General features: G+C 38.6%; 1 protein-coding gene across 7 annotated transcripts in view; it reads right to left on the minus strand.

Annotated features, from left to right (window-relative positions):
- Positions 1–24,472, minus strand: part of SSH2 (slingshot protein phosphatase 2) — a 247,359-nt gene that overhangs the window by 84,810 nt on the left and 138,077 nt on the right. Inside the window, exon 1 of one of the 7 annotated variants that reach the window (XM_049701724.1) lies at positions 11,594–13,540. The exons of 5 other annotated variants lie outside the window; for them this stretch is intronic. The gene's annotated coding sequence lies outside the window, so the exon portion shown is untranslated. Of the gene's footprint in view, positions 1–1,565; positions 1,664–11,593; positions 13,541–24,472 lie in introns of those variants that run through there. One more of the 7 variants, XM_033423320.2, reaches the window with a different exon arrangement.

Below are 24,472 nucleotides of genomic sequence, written 5' to 3' on the forward strand. Positions count from 1 at the left end.
GAAGGTGGCTGAAGGTATTCTTAAAAGTGCATATTTTTTTTCTTTTTGGAGGGCTGTATGAATTGAAATGTTTATTTATATTTATGATAAATACTGATATATGGACTAATCTGTTTCTTCTCTTTACTTAGCTTTTACTTTTCTTGTATATTTCATCTATCAGGGTAAAGAATATGTATTTCTATTTTTACATGCTTATCAACATTTTAATAAATATATTTAATGCAGCAAATCAATATTTCTAGTTTGAGGATGTTTCTTCCTAAATGAGGCTTCCCTGGGGTGGGCACAGCAATGTGCCTTGAAAGTCAATATAATTTAAAACACCAGTTTTTAAACGTTAAAATTAAAAATCCTGCACATATATGTGTCTTACTTTTAAGAATAAAGGTTGGATCTCAGCCATACTCTAAACACTAGAATACTTGGATCTAGGAAAGGAAAATAAGAGAAAGAGGACTCACTGACAAAATGCTGATAAGCTGCAATGCCCTTTCAGTAACTCAAGACCAAAAACCAAAAGATGATGCCAGGATCAGGGGAAAAAAAAGAGAAGTGGCTGAATGACAAAGTATCTGAAATTCGGCTTAAGAAAAAGGACGTAACCAGGCAAAACGCTATGCATGTAAACAATAGGAAGGTAATATGGCAGGAGTGGAGATGGCTATTAGTAAGGATGGAGGCATTGTGGGTGATTTTTTTCTTTTTGCAAATTTCTTTTTAATGATGGTTATACTGTGTTTTCAATTTTAAAAAAGAACCCAAAAAAGCCGGGGGGGGGGGGAGCAGTACAGGAAAACACACCGTGGGAACAGAGTCATGCACACAGATGTTTTGCGTAAGCTGCATTTTCAGAGACATCTGCCTTTGTACAAGACTTGAGAAAGTAAAGCTGTCGTCAACAAGTTCTCTGAAGTGATGGGTGGGGCCTGAGAGAAAGTGAGCTGTGAAGAAACCAACAATTAGTACCCTTAGGGCTCAGAAACCCACAGTTTCTTAGATTAAGTTCCTCATTTATGAGCCACCTCTCTGCCCAAAATGCTTTGCCACCAGCAATGTCTGCTACTCAAACAAGGAGGACTCAAGCTGCCCATATGTCTCCACTCAAGTGACTGAGCTTCTTTGTCAGCAGCACCACTCAGCTCTTTGCAGAGAGAGGCTATCTCTCTGTGGTAGAAGAGATAGGGCACAACCTACTGTATAAAAATCTGAGTGGGAAGCAAGCTTCCCTACTCCTCCCTTCTTGCTTCAATTCCAAATAAAAATGTTTATCATGTACAGAAAAATTCGTGTAAAAGCAAAGATAATACACTTGTTCTGCCACCTTGCTTTGCTGTATGTTAAACTTTACTTCTGTTTAATGAGATGAATATTCCTAGGTCTGTATTGTTTGTTTTTTTGTGTGTGAGGCACTGAAAGGAAAGTCCGTTGACACTGTTTTATATAGTGCCCGCTCTAACACCATGTACGGAGTATTTAATAAATGTGATCTGAAAATGACAACAGAAACAATGCTGAAGACTCAAGCACATTTCGAAGGATAATAAAGTATGAAAGTCACTCACTGTAAAACCTCTTCTCTGGTGTGTGTACATAGGGTGTGTGAGCCCTGAGGTCTGCAACACACATCACAGGGAGAGCCTGCTTTACTTGTTCTTCTTTGCAGCCTTCAATCATGCCTGATGCCAAGTGGGGAACTTCTATTCACAGAGGAACTTTCAACTTACTTGCAAAGTTCTTAACAAAGTTTTATCTGTTATCCTTTCTTGAACTTCCCTTTTCTGAGAAGTTGGGTGTGCTGTGTGGGTTACTGTCTTACATCTGCCTTCTGAGTGAGTTTACTACAAAAGATTTTAGAAACTTCTTGTTCAAGCATAGTAGCCTCTTCTAGGTTCTATATGAGCTTCCCTTACTGCTAACATGACAATGGAGCTGATAATCTGTATTTATATAAATTTGTTTGGATAAAGCTACCAAAACTGCTAATATAATCTTTTTTAAAAAATATTTATTTATTTATTTATTTTGGCTGTGCCGGGTCTTAGTTGTAGCATGTAGGCTTCTTAGTTGCAGCATGCGGACTCTTAGTTGCGGCATGCGGACTCTTAGTTGCGGCATGCATGCAGGATCTAGTTCCCCGACCAGGGGTGGAACCTGGGTCCCCTGCATTTGGGAGTGTGGAGTCTTAACTCACTGGACCACCAGGGAAGTCCCTATAATCTTACTATATGGTGAAAGAGTTAAGAGGGAGGGTCAAAGTAAACAAGGGGAGAGGTAGGTAGGTCATAGATCTGAGTGGTCTTATATTACTGGCCAAAGAATTTGGACTTTACCCTGAGGATAACAGAGATCCATAGTTTGCATTTCTAGAAAGATTCCTCTAACTACAGTATGGAGAATGGATTGGAAGGGGTTGAGACTTAGAAATAGGGAGACAGATGTTACTCTAGTGTTTCAGGCAAGAAGTAGAGAAGGATAGTCTGATCTGAGCTAATGGGAATGAAGAGAAGATGGATATCTTGGGGATATTTGTCTAGTTTACTTTCTGGTACCGATGGAAAATTTACTCTGTAAAGAAATTCAAATTCTAAGAAAAAATCTGAGAGAGAAAGCTTTGAATCAGTGTCAATTCCTTGCAATCAAAGAATGTCTTTTTCTTTGCACCTCCTGACTCTTCAGACAGATCTTTTCCTTTGAACAAATCGCAAAGCTTTACAGACTCTCACGCAAGAGGGTCAAAACAGAAGTCTTATTGACATGGACATTAACTTTCATACCACCTGCTTCTGTCCAAACTTTTCTCAAAGTAGATTTTTTTCACTACCTCAACTTTCTCTTAAGTTTTACTTTACTAATCCTCAGATTTGGAGGTCAAATTTGCCTTAACCTATCTGCCAGCTGACAGCCAATCATCCTGCATAAACCAGGGAAACTTACAGGCAATTCTTCCTCAGTCACTTTGTTATCACACATGTCTAAATCATTTCCTGCCAGGCACCAAACTACCAGCATCAAGGAAGAACAGCTGAAGAGAATACTTTTACACAAAGGACTTCCCTCCTTCCTAATCCCCTACTCAACGGATATGACAGTATACAGATGATACAGTCAGGGCTCAACTTAAATGGAAGATAGTGCAGCTAAGCTGTGAAACCACCATCTTAAACCAATCATAAAGAAAGCAAGGTTAATTGTCTGCACGTAATAACAAGCAAAAAATGAATCAGAAACCTGAAGCCAACTTCAACCAAAAGAAGGCAACTGAATTTTACAAATTCATCTGTATTACATTAGAATAGGACATCAGTGAAAAACTGCTGAGCTGGTAATGCTAAATCTCTTTGCCTCTCAGCTAAATTAAGTTACCCATTATTAAAGACTATCTATGAGAAGACAGTTCTCATAGATAATTAATTTCCCCACCTCTAAAATCTGTAGTTGTGTAAAACGTAGCTCTGGAGAACTCAGAAAGAATTTATATTAAACATTAACCACAGGCTATCCAGAGGAAAGGACTGGAATAAATCTGGGAATATACTTAAATCACAGTAAAGTTGCCATGTTATAAAAGCCAACTAACCTTGCTTCTTATTTCTCTTCTGTTAAGTGGGATCACAACACTAAATAAGATGTTAGAGTGAAAGATGATTAAAAATGTGATGAGGTGGCTGTACCAAACCTTTCTTCGTTGTCTCAGGGAAGACAGTAGGGGCACACCTGGCCAGGACTCAGCTGACCAGGGTTTTCTAATCTCACTTTACATATGGTTTGGTGCCTTTGAGTCAGTTTTAGCACTTTAGGCAGATTCTCTATTTACAAAGAGAAGGTTAGTATCTCACCTGCTGCAGGGAAACATGTAAAGGTAGAGAGGAAAAAGCATGGAACTGAGAGTCAGGTGACCTAGAGTTCTTGCTCTGTCACCAATGAATTGTATAATATGACATGAGACAATCGGATCTCAATTTCCTCATTCAACATTATAAACTCCTTAAGTTTGTGATTTTAGCAGATTACCGCTAGGAACCTTAAAATCATTCCATTAGTTCAAGATGAGATCACCATATTCCTATAGTATTAAACAGTCAAAAATACCAACTAGGTTTTTCACAGCAGAAGAGGTAACTCTCAAAGAATGCCCCTAAAAGGTTATGTCACAATGGGCTGGATGCCTCTGCAAATGTGATGTTAAATCCTAGAGGTTTCTGCTCAGTAACCAAATGGTTAATCTGTCCACTGGATTCCTGATTCCACTGGAAAATTTTTCTGCAAATGGAATCCCATCCCTCCCCCATTCCAGTGTTGATCAATTAAAAAAGAAAAGGATGAAACGGCTGCTTGAGTCGTTTTACACTCATAAAAGAGGGTACAAGTTGCCTGCCTGAGCTAAAAGGTGGTGTACCGGAGTCACCCGAATTGGCCATATTACTGATTCACTTGGCCCTCTAGAAAGCCATTCTACCTCTGAGTTTCTCCATCTGTAAAACAGGATTAGTTCTATCTATCCTGTCTCACATGCTTAGGGATAAAATATCCTTTCTTCTTAGTTGACCAAAGTTTGTGCAAGCTTTCTAAAAAGTATCAAGTACCAGAATTATATAAATACAAGTTATTATCCTAAAGTACATGAAGCTTAGGCTTTACCTTTTAAATTCTGAATAAATGTTAACTTTTGGTCAATGAAAGAAAAAGAAACCACCCCCAGGCATGTTTTTTTTAAAAAAATAAATTTATTTATTTGTTTGTTTGTTTATTTTATTTTTGACTGCATTGGGTCTTCGATGCTGCGTGTGGGCTTGCTCTGGTTGCGGCAAGTGGGGGCTACTCTTTGTTGCGGTGCACGGGCTGCTCACTGCGGTGGCTTCTCTTGTTGTGGAGCACCGGCTCTAGGCTCCTGGGCTTCAGCAGTTGCAGCACGCAGGCTCAGTAGTTGTGGCTCGCGGGCTCTAGAGCGCAGGCTCGGTAGTTGTGGCACACGGGCTTAGTTGCTCCGCAGCATGTGGGATCTTCCCGGACCAGGGCTCGAACCCGTGTCCCCTGCATTGGCAGGTGGATTCTTAACCACTGTGCCACCAAGAAGTCCCATGGGCATGTTTTCACATGGAATGAACTCCTGGCTTCTTTCTGAAGTGATTTACTTTAGCTTTCAAAACAATTTTTTGTTTTAGCGCATAAAACCTTTTAACCCAAGGAGCAGCTAGAAAAAAGCATCTCTACATACAAGCAGAACTAAAATAGTGTTCCTATTTCTTTAAATATAATTGTAACACTAGTAATGAAGACCAGCTAAGGTCATTCTACTGTCTTTTTCCACATTAGCCAAGTCCACACCTTGCTATATTTAGACAAGGCATGCATACCCCACTAAAGATAGGAGACTCAGTCCTAGGTTTAGGGTCAGAACAGTGGGGTTATTACCTCAGCTGAGGGGGAAAGACACTAAGAAAGAAAACCTATATTGATGCATTCCTTGGCAACCAACAGAACAACCAATGCTCAATTTTATCTCACTGTGAACAGATGTATAATCTCTAGTATGCATAGAACAATCTCTACCATACATAACTCCAGCACAGTCATGACTAAAGCAAAGCAGTGAATATCATTTAGATAACTCGCTCGCCAGGACTGCTCACCATGCCTTAGCCAAAGAGCTGTCTAGGTCAACAGGGTAAAATATTCAGCCGCTTGATCTCTTGGGAACTGGAACAAATAGGTTTTCAACTCGGGAATCCCCACTATGTCAAAAACACCAGGGTCTGACTGGTAGAGTCCTCTAGCAGTGTCCAGCTGACAGCCTCTTGGATCCAACGTCCGGCAAAGGAAGAACCAAATGGGGACAAAACTGACTTACGTACTTTTTTAAAAAAGCTTATGGAACATGGATTTTATAATAGAGACTGTGTTGGGGCTTCCCTGGTGGCGCAGTGGTTGAGAATCTGCCTGTTAATGCAGGGTACACGGGTTCGAGCCCTGGTCTGGGAAGATCCCACATGCCGCGGAGCAACTAGGCCCGTGAGCCACAACTACTGAGCCTGTGCATCTGGAGCCTGTGCTACACAACGAGAGGCCACGATAGTGAGAGGCCCGTGCACCGCGATGAAGAGTGGCCCCCACTTGCCACAACTAGAGAATGCCCTCGCACAGAAACGAAGACCCAACACAGCAAAAATAAATTAATTAATAAACTCCTACCAACATCTAAAAAAAAAAAAAAAAAAAAGTCTTATAAAAAAAAAAAAATAGAGACTGTGTTGAACTGAGTCAGGGACATGGTAATGCAGGTAATGGAGGAATCTGCTTGGGTGGATATATTCTGTAAGGGGCCCCTAAACCTGGGTCAAAAGAAAAAGTCTGGGCTTCGCTGGTGGCGCAGTGGTTGAGAGTCCGCCTGCCGATGCAGGGGACACGGGTTCGTGCCCCGGTCCGGGAAGATCCCACATGCCGCGGAGCAGCTGGGCCCGTGAGCCACGGCCGCTGAGCCTGCGCGTCCGGAGCCTGTGCTCTGCAACGGAAGAGGCCACAACAGAAAGAGGCCCGCGTACCGCAAAAAAAAAAAAAAAAAAAAAAAAAGTAAAAAGTCTGAGGAAAATATCTTAAAGAAAAACACAACTGCCCTCAAGAGAAAGCTAAGAAAACCCCAATAACAATCAGATGTTTCTGGTACCTCCTCAACTGTGAGGTGAAAAAAATTAAATACATTTAAAGAATTCAGTAAACATGCTTCTGAAACATAAGTATAACAAATAGAAATCTGTTTATCTTCATTCAAAGGAAACTGCACACTGCAATTATGAACATTTCCACTGCAGGAAAGATAAGCAGATGTTGGATGTTTTCCCAAAGTTTTTTCAGTGTCACTGAAGAGGCATGTTTTTTCAGATTAATGGTTAATGCTAAAAAGGCAACATTTTGAATGTTGTTTTTTCTCTTCCTATATATTTTAACATTTCTACAGTGACATATTTAACGAACAGTCAGTAAAGAGAAAACAACTACACATACAGCTTATACAGTATACTTGTATATTCATTTTCCAATATTTACTTCTAAACTAAGCAACATAGAAAAATATTTTAAATAGTGTAAATTCTGAAAAAAACTCCATTCTGTTTCCTCTGCATTTAAAATCCTACTTAATGAAAAATAACTACATCTAAATATTCTCAACTGACACTGAAAGACTGAATCCTCTTGTAGGACAAAATTCTAGTATGTAAATAAATAAGCTTTTTTAAAGGGTGTTTAATTTCTAAGAGAGATAAACTGGTCTGAGTTTTCTCACGGCTTTTTATGCAAAACACAGATTTTTTTTTTGCCAAATATGCACTGGATTAGGCCTAAATAAATGAATTACGTGAGATGGCAAGAAAGCAAAAATGGCACATAAAACTTAATTGCTCACACTTCTAAAAATTTGTAACTATACACTGTAGGCTGCAGAAACTGGTCTTAAATAGCAAAGAATGGTTTAATGGGTTGGAGAATACTTTGACTCTCAGTGCACAACACATTAAATAGCACACTCATTCCACTAAATATCTAAGCCCAGGGCAGTCATCCCCAAACTTCTCAACAAGCTCCTTATAATTTAATAAGAATCTGGCTTAAATGCATTTAGAAATTCTCCTAATTCTTCTCACGACTTTTACTTTAAAGTAACAACTTTAAGTTATTTCTGCCTTCCTGGATATAGTTCAAAGCACCAGAAATACTTTACCCCAATACTGCTTCTCTTTTCACTCACCACACAGGTTGTGACTATTTGCTGAGGAACAACGAACATTCAGGCTTTACAGTAATATTCCAAATCTTCTTTAGCAAAGCAAATACCATTCTTGGAATATCTACTCCAAGATTATTAGAGAGAGAGAACTCAAAAGGCTGCATAATCCTTCTCAATAGAGAGAAAATGGTAGTTCAAAATCTTTCATTGTGGGGAAATCATGAGTGATTGTTTAAAAATGGATAAATGAATCTCACTGGGAAGGCCAAACAGCTTAAAAACACCTTACTTAATTTCTAAGTCAAATGCCTAAAATAGTCTATTCCAGGTTCTTAATTTGGGGTGAGGGGAAGGGCATTATGGGCATTACATTCCTTTGAGAATTTGATGAAAATTATGGCTTTTTCCTGCAGAAAAATAAATGTACTAACAATATATACACCCACCTTTGCATATCATTTCATTGTATTCATGAACTTAGTTTAAAACTCTGGATTAAAGGAATCTTGTCGTTGCCCTCAGGAGACTATGAGCAACTGGGAATTAACAGTCCTCCGACCCCCTCCCCCCCACCTCATCTTTTAGCAGACAACAACTCAGCTTTAACAAGAGGCAAACACTGAATGATTGGTGCTTGGATTTAACTTTGAAACCAGAGGAACAGATAAGGCCTGGGGCTTTCTAAGGGTCTTCTATTAATACTCTGGACTCTTGCCATTCTAAAGCACGCAAAAGGCAAATCCTATGAAAAGGCCCTCTCACCTGCCCCATAACGCTGCCTCCTCTCCTCATTTCTGGAAATCCCTCTACAATAAACTTGCTTATATCACAAAGATTCCCAAGCATTAGGTGAAAGTTCACTTACTGAAGCCCTGTAGTACAAGATATAACAGAATTTCAGTACAATAAAGGATTTTGGACAAGATTTTGAAATTCATTAAAGTCAAATCTGACCAGCAAATGAGGTTTACATTTCCTAAGCCTGCTGGATACGCCAGACTTTTTTAATAGCTACCCAGAGCATGCCATTTCAGGTAGCATGCCATTACTGTACTTATATTCTAACAGTGTGAAAAATCCAACATCACCAATACATTAAACACTGCTTTACGTGGTAGTGATTTGGCACGAAGGAAATGACTAGATTCAGAGCTTTTTTGAGCTTATGATTTTATAATCCATGCTACATGGGAGAGGAGATTTAAATGCAAGGTATAAGGTAATGTTTATGTAAGTTAACAATCCTTATCTATTTTTTTTTTAAATTAATTTATTTTTGTTTGCATTGGGTCTTTGTTGCTGCGCGGGGGGCTGAGCGGGGGCTACTCTTCGTTGCAGGGTGCGGGCTTCTCATTGCGGTGGCTTCTCTTGTTGTGGAGCATGGGCTCCAGGCTCGCAGGATTCAGTAGTTGTGGCTTGCGGGCTCTAGAGCACAGGCTCAGTACTTGTGGCACACGCGCTTAGTTGCTCCGCGGCACGTGGGATCTTCCCCGACCAGGGCTCAAACCCATGCCCCCTGCATCGGCAGATGGATTCTTAACCACTGCGCCAACAGGGAAGCCCCAACAATCCTTATCTACTGCTATTATGTCTGTAAATGCAGTGGCCTCATATTGTTTAGATTATCTGTCATACCTAAAAATTGATTTATACATTTATACCACATGTCCATACTTCAGTTTGTGGCTCAAAAAATTTATCAGTTTCCTGACCATTTTCTCTAAAATAGCACTCCTTCTCCCAGGTTACTTTCCATCTTTTTTGTCCTGCTTTATTTTTTCTTTATAGCCAAATCATCAGCTGATTATTTACAATAGTTTATTTACATTCTGGAATGTAAGTTCTAAGAGCTTAGAGTTGGTCTTTTTGGATCATTCCCAGTGCCTAGAACATTGTAGGTGATCAATACATGAATGAACAAGTTATTTACTAAGTGGAGATACAAAATTAATTGGAGGCAAATATAGCATAGTGAAAAAGCATGAGATATAAAGAGGATTTGGATTTTAGTCACCGCTCTTACATTTATTAATTATATAACCTGAATAAGTCATTTAATCTCTTTGAACGTCAATCTCTTTCCTTTAAAATGATGCTAAAGTATTACTACAAAGGGTTATTTGCAAGGGTTATAGGAAATAACAGAAGTAAAAACTTGTTGCAAATATTAATGATTCTATCCCAGCAGTTATTCTTGGAAAATTGGCAGAAAATTCTGTAAAACAGATCAATCTTAAGAAAGCAAGTTATTCTGTCACCTAATCTTTGGTCTTGCAGAACTGCAGAGGCAGAATGAAGTAGTGAGAAAGCACAGCATTACAAGGGATGGACTTGAACCTCACTTACCAGCTGGCTGACCTTGAGAAAATCTCTTAACCTCTCTGAGGCTTACTTTTCTTATGTATAAAATGTGGGGGGAAATGCTACCTCAAAAGTGTAATTGTTTGAACTAAATGATACGTTAATTGTGAAAGCACTTTTTAAACTTTGACACAGAATATGTATTTTTAGTTAAATCAATTAATTACCTTTCCTTAAAGAAAATTCTAACCTTGTTTGTTCCACCAGCCAAATGGAAGGAAATATTATTCCAGAATGTGCTCACATGAACTACGGGCAGAAGTATACATACTCCCAATTCTTGCTGCAAGTTCTCCAACTCTGGTGACAGGATGGAACAGAACATGAAAAGACAGAAAAGGAAGATACAGAATGGAAAGAGAAAACAGAGGTTCAAATAGACACAAATAAGTAGCAAAGAACAAGCAGCAAGTAGAATAAGTAGCAAAGTTCTGATCAACACTGAGTATATCTGATTTCTTTTTTTAAGTTTTTGATGTGGACCATTTTTAAAGTCTTTATTGAATATGTTACAATATTGCTTCTGTTTTATGTTCTGTTTTTTTTTTCGCCAAGAGGCATGTGGGATCTTAGCTCCCAGACCAGGGATCGAACCTGCACTCCCTGGATTGGAAGGGGAAGTCTTAGCCACTGGACCGCCAGGGAAGTCTCGAGTCTATATTTAATTTCATATCCCAAGGTCAGGGCCCACTTCATGGACGTGCGATCTGTGCAGCTGCACAAGGTCGGTGCTTGAAAGGGGCTTGCACTTGATTCAATGCTCTGCTGTTACTGTCTTGAAATTCTTAATGCTTTTCAAACAGGGGGCTCCACATTTTCATTACGTACTGGGCCCTGCAAATTATGTAGCTAGTCCTGCTCGCGATCTTTCCACTAGACTAGAGGACAGGATAATAGCTTACAATCTTAATGACTGCATACAAGGACCACTACTAACTTAAAGGACAATCACTAACAAGTAGACTTTTAATCAGGTTGGTGATCACATATTTGTAGTACCTAAATTCTGAAGTTAACAAAATACTTAGTAAAAGCCAATTTAATTAAAAAGCAGTAGACCAAATCAGAAATGCAAATATTATTTGCCTTTCCCATTTTTGTGGTCCATCACGTCCTAATAACAGGCCAAACAGTGACGTCAGCAAATGAAGTACCTGTATCTAACCTAACTGACGTTTCATTCTGAAACCCAACAAAAGACCCCAGTGATTGTGGATTACCTTCAGTTTTTGATTTAATATCTGCTACCTTACAGTACGCAGAGTGACAGTGCCACAGAAATCATCTCTGAAGTGAAAGCCCTAACACAATCCAGTTCAATTAAAGCACACCCTTTAAATAATGTTTTGTTTCTTTCCTGCTCCTGTGGACTGAGAGACAGCTGGTGGCTTTTCTTTGATTGAAGCTGAAAGGCTGAAGCTGATGAACTGAACATTTCCCATGCCGCGAATTCAATTTTTGCTGCCTGCAGGCCAAAAAGATACTTTTCCCCCTTAAAGCCAGACTCACCCCACATTGGTCCATTTTGACCTTTGGACTTCTTATCAGTCACCTTCAGTCTCCGACAGGAGTTGGACTGGCCAACCCACAGAGGTCCACTCTCCAGAGAACAAAGGCTTGCTATGTAAAAGAGATGAGCTGTGGGCAGAGATACCATCTGTAGAGAAGGTGCTGAACTCATCCTCTGTGTTCCAGCAGCATGTCCAGGACTGCTGCCACTACAAAAAAGTGAAACTTCACCCCAAAACTTTCCCCGCCTGTGATTTAAACACACACGTTCATTAAGGAAGGAGCTCGGTTTCAGACAGAGGCAGGCAACCAATACTACTGAATCCAGCATGCAAACGTGGCCTGCATTCTAACATTCCTTTCTCCTTCCCATCTTTTTTCTTTAAGTCTGCCAGAAGCCCCTCTGAGTACTATTTAGATCTGCAGGGACATTCAAAGACTCTTTAAGAGCTTTAAGAAATACGTACACTCTTGGGCTTCCCTGGTGGTGCAATGGTTAAGAGTCCGCCTGCCAATGCAGGGGACACGGGTTTGAGCCCTGGTCTAGAAAGATCTCACGTGCCGTGGAGTAACTAAGCCTGTGAGCCACAACTACTGAGCCTGCACACCACAACTGCTGAAGCCCGTGCGACACAAGAGCCTGTGCTGCACAACAAGACAAGCCACCGCAATGAGAAGCCCGCGCACGGCAACCAAGAGTAGCCCCTGCTCGTCACGGCTAGAGAAAGCCCGCGTGCAGCAACAAAGACCCAACTCAGCCAAAAATAAAATAAATAAATTTATTTTAAAAAAGAGAAATACATACACTCTTCTCCTTTCTCCTATATTCAATATTCAAATAGCCTCAAAGATGAAAACTTGTTTTTCAAGATTTTAAATGGCTTGTTCCCTAAAAGTTCACCTCCTCAACTTTGAGAAATATACCCACTGCTTCCTATAAACAAGATGAGGAAATTCTAGCTTTGTAAGTATAGTTACAAGCATTAACAAACTAATGTATATGGTCATCGTTTAAAATTTCAGTATCCTTAATAAGATAGAACTTTGGGAAATCCCAATGATTAGGAAGGCTTAACACTTCCTAAACAGAAAACAATGAAATGTTCAAGGTTAATTTGCTTCAGGACCCTAGGTAAGTGTCAGTTATCTTTTGGCTCAGAAATCTCTAAGTCAAAAATGGCGAAAAAAAAAAATGGTGATGATTTTAGAATAAAATAAAAACATGGGGAGCAAACCTAAATTCACAAACACTACAGATATATTCAACACCATCTCGGGATAATTAGTTTCTTCATCTTATCAATGCACTATTATTTCATCTTTCCATAAGGTCTACTCAAATAGCTTACAAATTTTCCATCAGTGGTTGGGTATGAAAGCAATTCCTGATAGGAAAGACAAATAAGGATCAACTTTTCTGGGTTTCCAACTGGTTCAGATGAATTGAAGGATAAAACTGTATCTACCTTGATTTTATTTTTTATTATTTTATCAGCACTATGAAAATGAATTACTAAAATTCATTTTAGTAATGAGTGTAGACTGGTACAACATTTCTGGTGAGCAAACCGGCAATCTATATCAAAAACTCTAGAAATATGTATACCCTTTGGTCTAGCAATCCCAGAAATGAGTTTTAGGGTATTTCCTTCAGGGACATGTGTAAAGATTTAGGCACAAGGATATTCATTCAGTGAGGCTTTGTTTATAACTGCAAAAAACTGAACACAATCAAAATGTGCACCAACACGGCAGACAGAATTCAGTTCTATGGAAAACAAACAACTCTCAAAAAGGATATGAAAGAAACTCATTTGAGGACAATGACAGGATGTTCCCAATATGCTAAGTGAAAAAAGAAAAACAGAGTACAAAGCAAACGATAGAGGACAATCCCATTTTTAAAAATATATACATAAATAAATAAATAAAAGTATACACATACATAGAAATGCCTGGATGGTATTAACAGTAAACATATTTGGGAGATGAGAATAAGGATAATGCTTCTGGGGGAGAGGAGGAATGCCTCAGTGTTTTCTGTTTTTTCTATAATAAACATGCATTATCTGCAGTATTAAAAAATAACCAATATTTTTGCTTTGTTGATTTTAAGTACCAGTAAGACCAGTTCCATTAAAAAAAAAAAAATCACTCACCCAGGACACGTTCACTTTTAAGCTGAGTGGGTGGTAAAGAATGAGATATTATCAACTTTACTGTGTATAAGGTAGACAGGCTTTTTAAAGCAAAAGAGATTCTCCATTTGAAAAATTTCCTCAAATGGATTTGTAAGACTGCCATAAAGAGGAGCACTGATATTCAAAATTTATTGGTTGATTTTGATTTTAGTTGAGGAAGAGACTAGATGTTATCATTTCTTTAAAAAGCATAATAAACATTCTTACGACACTATCATTTTCTGACAAACAGGGCATATGGCCTTGCTGAGAACTTCTCCAAGTGTGTAAAATGGCAAGAAAGAATTCTAGCAGTGTGAGCATAGCGGCGGACTACCAAGATAACTGAGACTGACCACAGGCGAGACACAAAGGTGAACAGGCCCCAACTCATGAATAGCCAGGACCAAGGTAGGTTCTCAACGGATATACTCAAGTATATTTCCAAGGAGGTAAGTAATAAAGTATGATTAAAACAACAATGGCTTTCAATCTTTAAGTTAGAGAGATGATAACTAGCCAGACTACAATCTTCAGTTTTTCTTTAACTCTGAAAAACAATTACACTGGGTTTAAATTCATTTAGTTAGAATCACTAAATGGAAATAAATACAGTCTCAGTTTGGCAATTCTCTCAGTGCAGGAGAGTATAATAAGACACAATCTGCTAAATTTTTAGTAGCTGCAGTAACTCTTCTTTGAATCAATATTGTTAAACTATCATTTGGGCATTTATATAGTCCTTGGTCTTTACTGATATACAATTATAGGCTTACTTACATACGTGTAAAAGATCCCCCTGTCCACTAGGATGGTTTCCATGTGTACTTAAACTAAGGAGCTGTACATTGCTTATACAAGTCTAAATAAGATGAGCCATTAATTGACAACCAGGCCATAAACTGGTAGCCAAGCCATTAAGAACAAAATCAGCACACCCTTCCCCTTATAGGCTCACTCCACTGGAAATATTACAAGCCCTCTGTGCCATGGGAACCACCTTGCCTACCACATGGTGCTGATGTAACAATATCTAGAGCTATGCACCTGGAGAAAGCAGGGAATGAGGTTTTGCTTTGGAATTCTTGAATGTTTCTTTCTTTCCTCCCTCCTTCCTTTCTTTTAACCATAAAGCCACTAGCAGATAGTTTAATGATTTCTGTTCTTATGCTGCCTATGGGGATTTCACACTGCGCTACCAACCACTGGTACTAATTCAACAACAGCCTTGTAAAATTGGCAGCCTTCCTAAATAAGCTATGTAAAGCCTGCAAATGCTGGTTACTGTGCTGTGTAGTCAGTGGGTACTCGATAAAAACGTGATTAAAATTCTGCCCACATGATATATCCCAAATATGCTCATACCTATTTTCTAAAGAACATTATCAGTCTATACAAAAGCATTTCTGGATTCTCCTTCTTACCACAAATGATTAATAGCAGTCATTCACTGAAAACTATTTGTAATATGGCCCGACATCTGCCATATTAGTCTTCCTTTTCTCTCACCACTCAAGTACCCTTTACCTCTGCTTATACAGATCAAGACATTTAAGAGGGCCAGAAAAAAAGGTCAGCATTCCAGCTAAAATCCTACCATAAAGGCTCATTTACAATAACTTTTTGTCCTCTGAATACCTAAAGCACCAACTGCACCATTCATCTGCCACTTAGCATGTGCTAAATTGTGTTCTTATTTATCCTTTTATTGATCTGTCTCATATCTCTCAACAGACTGAGCATCCTGACTGCAAGAACCATGTCTTATATTTCTTTGTATCTCCCATGACAATTATGCATATGATGGAATTTTTACCACCAGGCTGGCGTACCACTCTAACTCTTTCTCCTATACTTTGGCTCATGTCAAAAGGGCAAAAATATTAGCTACCATTTACTGAGTGCTTACTATTTGCAGTACTTTATAAATATTACATTTAATTAACTTAAATGAACTACATTAATATTAATAGACACTATAAGTTCCATTTCATTGATAAGGAAACCAAGGCTCATGGTGGTTTTATGATATGTTGAACATACTGAAGGTCAAACAGCTTACAGGTGGTGAAACTGATTGGAACTCAGGTCTGTTTCATTCCAAACACCAGACTATTACTATCAGCCACAAGAACAAATGACAAGTAAGATAATGAATACATGACCCAAGACACCTTTTAAGAATCTCTAAATAGAGTATTTAATGAATGGGATACTTTAAGAATTGAATGTGGGATTTTATTGGGGAGGATAAGCATCACAGGTATGGGGTTGATAGAATGATCTATACCAAATCTGGTCAAAGGGACGTCCAAAAAGTTGAGCTTCACACATCGTCTAAATCTATTTCATTCCCCTCCTAGGAAGAAAAATTTACACTAATTCACATTCTCCCATAGATGTCCCAACTTCTCAAACTAAATTTCCCCCCCAAAATAAAGACGATAAAATAATAGGAAGTTAAAATTTTTTGTGTTCATGAGAATTGGGTATATTTTAGGAGAAACACAGTAATTTAAAGGTACCTGGGACAGAGGAGAGTCCCAAAGAAATGACATCTCTCTTAAGAGCTCTCTGTTATAAGTGATACTTATTTAAAATCAGTGAAGAAAAATCATAAATACTCTCATTCAGTTTATTCCTTATGAAGATCAACTGGCTTTTATCACACAAAATTCAAAGAACAACAGAGATGAGATGCACAGATAAGATGCTAAGCTCATAAACCTGATCAGCCTTTTGTGGAGGTACTGAAGGCTTCTTGGGTTGTAAACAGGCCTGCCTATCTGTGGCATGAAGTTTTAAGAATACAGACACCACAGACGACAAGCGATATGAAGTCCACAATTATAATTCTCAGGGCTTGAAATGTCCTGCTACGGATCATGAATATCCACATGAATCTTTGTCAATAAACATTAAGTACAAATGACAAAAGTAACATAATCGTTAACTGAAAATTTTATTGTTCTTTCTTATTAACTATCTCATTTGATCTCCACAGTCCCCTGAAATGAGGCAGCTATTATTCCCCCCAAAACATAAGCAACAATTTGAACCATTTCGCTCATCATCAAAAAAAAAAAAAAAAAAACCAAATAATTCTATGTCTTCTACATCTGGAAAACTGAACTTACAATTTAAAAAAACCCCACTCTAGTACAGGCTAACACTGAAGTTTCTCTTTATTTGAGAGGAATACAAGCCTCTGGATTCTGTGGCTTTAACAGACATATACCTAATGCCAAATCCCTCAGGTTACTAAAAGAAGGGTCACACCCCTCTAAAAACAGATTAATGCAAAAAACAAGAGTTGCCCAATTTGCACAACCTGCAAAAAGGAAGTGAGCCCAAATGTGCCCTTTGGTGTGCAGTACTAACAATCTATTTATAAATCATCTGCCACATCCTTTCCAAATCACAGGAACACCTAAAAAGGCCTTGATGTTTTTAGCACATTTCTTCAAGTTAAATCTAATTATGTTAGTGGAAGCAACATCCTGTATAATTCTAACAATGCAAAGCTAACTCTAACTCTATCTGAAAGTAGTTAAGATACTGATTATTATTTTTTTACTTTCACCTTAGAAATTCAGAAACATTATGTGATAGCATCCACACCACTGTTCTTTAGTCCCAAGGCAATTTTACATAAGGTAATTAAGAAGATTCACATTTACTGGAGAAACCCAAGAAGAGAGGGAGCAAGAGGATCTGTAGTTTAGCCCCTCCATTACTCCAAGGTTCAACAGCTCTTGGAGGCAGAGAATGACAACATCCTTAATTATTTGGCTTTGGGCAATGGTTTCTTATTGTAAGTCTAAAGAAATTGCCCAATTTCAGGAGTGATTACAGGTGAGCACACAATCTGAAGAACAGTAATTTAGAAAAAAAAATTCACTCAGATTTATCAAAGAAATCTTGCCTTGAGTGCATCACAACCTCGCCATTCCTGTTCATCTTCATTATGCAGTTACTCTTCAGTTAACTGGTTTCCAGTAAGGCCAAATTTGAGAGCTTTTTTCCTCTCTGTTCCAAGCCAATTACTGCTCTACTGACTTCAAAGCAGCACAAGTGCGGATAAAGCCACACAAAGTTATCACTGCTAATGAAAACACAAATGCACCTTTTACTCTGACAATTAACTTCTCCTTCATATTTGAAGGCCATAACACCTAGAAGATTAATTCACTTGATGTAAACTTATTTGAGCACCTTTTAAATAATATTCTACCTTTTAAGGGTATATTGCCTATTCAAGGATCAGAAACAAGCACAAAAACAGTACTGATTTAAAATCAAACAGACATCTCATGCCTTTTAAAAATATTATTATTAGTCTCTTTACCCACCAACGAGGGGGAAAAAAGCTCTTAAATCATAAATGAATGCCTGGCTTCAATCACTGAATTATCAATTATTACAATTATGTTTATCCATTTCTGCAGAGGACAAATGTAGATTTTAAAAGTATCATGGACGATAAACACACTTATTCAATAGAACAAGGAAATTTAAGAATTTGAAAGGCAAAACAATTTCACAAAATTATAACATTTGGAGTAGGACTTCTTGGTTCTAGGCTTTTAAAGTACAGAATTTCTGCTAAAGAACTGTTTTAGAGCTAGAAAAAGATGGAAGACTACACCTAAATCATTCAACAAATCATACGTAAGCTGGACAAAGAGAGCACCAAAGATTCAACAAATATTTGAATGAAAAAATCTTAAAATATTAGTAAACCAATTCCAGCAATATGTTAACAAATAATGCAAACAGCGTGAAAGGACAATTCAACTTTTGCAACTCAACGTGTCACTGCATTCCCAGGAAAGGGGGGAAATATTATCCTTCCAACAGATGTCCAAAAAACACGTAATAAAATTCAATAACTATATCTAATTTAAAAATACTTGAGGGCTTCCCTGGCGGCGCAGTGGTTGAGAGTCCGCCTGCCGATACAGGGGACACGGGTTTATGCCCCGGTCTGGGAGGATCCCACGTGCCGCGGAGCGGCTAGGCCCGTGAGCCATAGCCACTGAGCCTGCGCGTCCGGAGCCTGCACTCCGCAGCGGGAGAGGCCACAACAGTGAGAGGCCCGCATACCGGAAAAAAAAAAAAAAAAATTGAAATTAGGAATAGTAGGAAATATCCTTAACTTGGAAAGTGATCTATGCTGGAACCTACAGCACACAATACATCTATTTAGAAAACATAAAAAGCACCCCTTTTACAATGGAAAACAAGATAAGACCACTAGCATGGCTCCTCTTCAACACTACACTAAAGCCTAAGGCAAAGCAATGAAGAGTTACACTTAGAGAAAACCCATTTACAGATGATATAATCATCCACCCAGAGAAGTCAAGAAAATCAACTAAAATATCTATTAGATATTAGGACTAAGAGTTTAGCAAGGTGGTCTGATACAAAAGCAAATACTATAAAAACCAGTTTTACCACACACCTACAGGGACTAATTAGAAAACACCATGGGAAAGAAGAGCTCATTCACAAGAGCAACAAAAACTTTATAAAACACCTATGAATATACCTAATAAGAAATGTGTAACTACTGTATGAGGAAAAGTGTAAAATTTAAATGAAGGACATTTTAAAAACAGTGGATAAACAGACACACATACCACATTCCTCATCGGGAAGGCTCATTTTATAAAGCTGTTAATTCTTCCTAAACCTAGTTCAGTACAATTTAAATCAAAATCCCAATAGGATTTTTAAAAGTAGAAATTGACAATCTGTTTCTGAGACTTACCTGGAAAATAAGCAAGAGTAGCTCAGATATTAAAAAAAACACATACACTGAGGTAGGCCTTGTGATACAAGATATCAAAATGTCCACTAAATCTACATTAAGTAAAAATGTGCTATTGGTGTATGAAAGAAAACATGTCAATAGGACTTAATATATAATACGAATAGCATTTCAAATCAGTGAAGTGAGAATGAGCTAAATAAATGGTATTGGAATAAATGACTGTCCATTTGGAGAAAAGGTAAAGTTAAAGCTCGACCTCACACAATAAATACAGGCATACCTTGTTTTGTTGTGCTTCTCTTTATTGCGCTTCGCAGATACTGCATTTTTTTTTTTAAACAAATTTAAGGTTTGTGGCAACCCTGAGTAGAGCAAGTCTACTGGTGCCATTTTTTCAACAGCATTTGCTCACTTCATGTCTCTGTGTCACCTTTTGGTATTTCTCGCAATATTTCAAACCCTCCACCACCAAAAAGATCAAGACTTGCTGAAGGCTCAGATGAGGGTTAGCATTTAGCAATAAAGCATTTTAAAATTAAGGTAAGCAGATTGTTTTTTTTTAAGACATAATGCTACCGCACACTTTACAGACTACAGTGTAAACATAATTTTTATATGCATGGGGAAAGCAAAAAATTCGTGTAACTCATTTTATTGTAACATTCACTTTTATTGTGGTAGTCTGGAACTGAACCCGCATTATCTCCAAGGTATGCCTGTGAAGATAAATTACAGTTTTAAAGAGTGAAATACTTTTAAAGGGTAGGCATACTAGGGCTTCCCTGGTGGCGCAGTGGTTGAGAGTCCGCCTGCCGATGCAGGGGACACGGGTTCGTGCCCCGGTCCGGGAAAATCCCACGTGCCGCGGAGCGGCTGGGGCCGTGAGCCATGGCCCCTGAGCCTGCGCGTCCAGAGCCTGTGCTCCGCAACGGGAGAGGCCACGGCAGTGAGAGGCCCGCGTACCACACAAAAAAAAAGGCATCTAAAGTGTAGGCATACTAGAAAAATACAAAAGAGTATTTATAATCCTGGCAGTGGGTGGGAAGGGTAAAAGCCAGATGCAAAACTGAAATCATAAGAGAAAATACTGACAGATTTTACTACATAAAAATTAAAAACTTTTGGGACTTCCCTGGTGGCGCAGTGGTTAAGAATCTACCTGCCAATGCAGGGGACACAGGTTCAAACCCTGGTCCAGGAAGATCCCACATGTCACGGAGCAACTAAGCCGGTGTGCCACAACTACCGAGCCTGTGCTCTAGAGCCCACGAGCCACAACTACTGAAGCCCTCATGCCTAGAGCCTGTGCTCCACAATAAGAGAAGCCACTGCAATGGGAAGCCTGTGTACCGCAACAAAGAGTAGGCCCCCGCTCACCACAACTAGAGAAAGCCCGTGCGCAGCAACAAAGATCCAACGCAGTCAATAAATTAAAAAAGAAAAAAAATTAAAAACTTTATACAAGATGCAAAATTAAAAGACAAGCAATAGGCTGGGCAAAGTATTTTTAAAACATATTCAGAATATACAGAGTACTACATGAAAAAAACTACCAATAGAAAAATGGTTAAAGTACAAACATGTAAATTATAGAAGAAAAATGAGCAAGACCAATAAAAATACAAAAGGATCCTAAAGTTCTTCAATAGTAAGGGAAGTGCAAACAGAGGAGTGTTTAAGAGCAGGGGTCCTGGAGTGAGACTGTCTGTGTTTGCATCCTGGCTGTATTACCTTAGACAAATTACTTAAAATCTCTGTGCCTCTCGTGTGTAACTGAGGATACACCTAAGTCAAAGTTGTTAAGAACAGAGAATGAGGTAATATGCATAGTACTCAAAACAATGCCTGGCACACAGTAAGAGCTCAGTAAAAAATTAACTGCTATCTAATATCACTAATATTACCAGGGTTGGTGAAGATACCTATGTAAGTATATAAGTAAGATATACTCTTACTTACAGCTTGTAAGAGCAAATTGGCAAAGCAAACTGCAAAGCATTTTGGCAGCATGTATCGAAATTTTAACAGGTACATACCATCAGACCCAGAAATTCCACTGCTAGAATTTTATCTAAAGAAATGTTCCCACATATATACAAAGCATCAGGACTTTGAGTGCAGCATCATTAAGAGCTCTAGATTTGGTGACAGGAAATGCTGCTTCTAGTTTCAGTTCTACCAATAGCAAATCATGTAATCCCTGTGGCAATCACTTCACCATTTTGATTTTTTAGTTTATTTACTCTACAAAATGTGGATAATGACTTGCCCAATCTGCCTCACAGGAATACTTTAAGGCAGTGGTTTCCAAAGTGTGGTCCCTGGATCAGCATCATCAGCATCCTCTAGGAACTTGTTAGAAATTTAAATTCTCTAGTCTCACCCCAGACCTACAGAATCAGAAACTCTGGTGGTGTAGGCAGCAGTCTGTGTTTCAATAAGCCATCTAGGTGATCCTGATGCAAGCTTAAGTTCAGAGATGAGCACATGTGAAATCACTTGCATAACTACACAGCAGAACTGAAAAGAGCATTCGTACTATCACTAATAAACACAAAAAATAAAGCTGTTTCTACCTTTCAATTTCATGAAAAGGTACATTTTGGATAATCATCTCAATATGCTCCTCTGTTGCTGAGCTTGACTTCAGAAAGCACTGATGTGAAGCTAGGAAGTCAAACTATATACATAACCAAGTAAATAAATACAAGTATTTTGGGTCAAGGATAAAAAGCTCAAGGTAACCTCATTAACAAATCAAGCAATGTCTCAAGCTTCCAAGACTTTTTTTTTTTTTTTTAAGTTCCAAGACTTTTGATCAGTCGTTTTCATAATGGGAACACTGCTTTAATGATAGCCTTTGCCAGCATTTTATCTACTAATTCTTGATCCTTCCCTGAACTTTTCAGGACACAAAAATAGTCACCTATTTGTCGATAAGCTATTTGTTTGGCATATAACAATAACATTAGAAAAGCCTTGGCCCCTTGCTTAGCAACTTCACTTCTCAGAGAATGAAGGCTGGCTCTCTAAAAATAACATAGGTTTAAAAAAAAATAACATAGGTTTAAAAAAAATAACATAGGCTCCCATATTTTTCAGAACTTCAGATTTTTGTTTTATTTAAAAGCATATGTAGATTCTTAAAGGGTATGGAACTTTTCATGATCATTTGAGCAGTCTGATCCAAGACTCTTGAAGTTTGATCAGATGATGCTCGGGGTTGCTCACATATATTTTTCTAGTAGGATTAACACTTATGACAGTAACTATTCTTTGTTCCTGGAGTTAATTCAATCACTTCTTAATGTTCTTCTCTGAATACATAAGAAATAACACTATATTTGGTGAGTTTTACACAATGGTAAGGGGAGACCTTAATCTAATAATGATGATATAATTCCCAATAACATACAGTAATACCCAAGCTATTCTCTAATTTCACCTATATGTATATACACACAGTTAAAAGTCAAGAAATTCGAAAGAGCCTGTGAAATCACCAAAATAGGTATCCAAAGGCCCTACTCTAAAGGTCATTAACTTTCTCCATAGGGAAGCCCCTAAGATCTCACTGTGGTCTTTTTACTCTGACACAGTTCTCATGGGATTTGTTACACCGTTTACTTGGTTTCTAAACCCAGAGCAAATCTGAGGCAGCAAACAAGAAAAGGAAAAAAAGCTCTTATGAGTGGGTCCTCAGCAATGACAAGAGAACCACTGGCCTAAGAGTACTCAGGTGTCATGGTACCCCTTGCCCCAAGCATACAGTTAAAATTCAGTCTTCACTTAAGGACCTTAAATCTTAAATCTTTTAGTTGCTCCCATTCATCACTGCTATTTACATATCTGGCACCACAGGGAAATGCTCACACCAGTTAAGTTTTTACTGTATCAGGCCTTAGAAACAATACTTCCCTTTAGGAAGGAGATTTTTAAAAACTATTTATTTGTTTGTTTGTTTATTTGGCTGTGCCAGGTCTTAGTTGCGGCATGCAGGATCTAGCTCTCTGACCAGGGATGGAACCCGGGCCCCCTCCATTGGGAACGTGGAGTCTCAACCACTGGACCACCCAGTGAAGTCCCAGGAAGGAGATTCTTAACCTTTTACACCACATGACTTTGAGAATATGATTTTTAAAAATATATTTACCCAACATTTTCACATGACCTCAAGGAGTTCATTAAGCTTCTAAGGCCAATTCATGGCTTCAATAACCATAGACCCAAAATTAAGAACTTCTGCATCAGGTGCCAAAAATTTAACACTTATGACAGTAACTATTGTTACTGCTGTGCGCGGGCTTTGCTGCTGTGCACGGGCTTTCTCTAGTTGTGGCGAGCGGGGGCTACTCTTCGCTGGGGTGCGCAGGCTTCTCACTGCGGTGGCTTCTCTTGTCACGGAGCACGGGCTCTAGGGGCAAGGGCTTCAGTAGTTGTGACTCGCAGGCTCTAGGGTGCAGGCTCAGTAGTTGTGGTGCACGGGCTTAGTTGCTCCGCGGCATGTGGGACCTTCCCGGACCAGGGCTCGAACCCGTGTCCCCTGCATTGGCAGGCGGATTCTTAACCACTGTGCCACTAGGGAAGCCCCTAAGGATTTTTAAATGATGATGAACTGGGCAACACTATAAATGTAAAATAAAAATGATGGCTAAAGCAATACTAATAAATACACTTTAGAAGAAGAGAATATTAGCAAAACTCTCTTAAGAAAAAAAAAAGTGGTAAAAGAGAGACAAAAAGGAAAAGAGAAATATTCTGCAAATTCTTTAAAAGAGTGTCTACCTTAACAGCAAAACTCTTCGTGTAGCAAATGTTTTCACTACTAAGTTGAAGATGTCAGCACATAAAGATAACTCCTAAGACGTAAGTCTCAAAAGTGGCCTTGCAACTACGAAGACAGAAGATCATTTTTCTAGT

This window comes from Orcinus orca, chromosome 19 (assembly GCF_937001465.1).
Source record: "Orcinus orca chromosome 19, mOrcOrc1.1, whole genome shotgun sequence".
NCBI lineage: Eukaryota > Metazoa > Chordata > Mammalia > Artiodactyla > Delphinidae > Orcinus > Orcinus orca.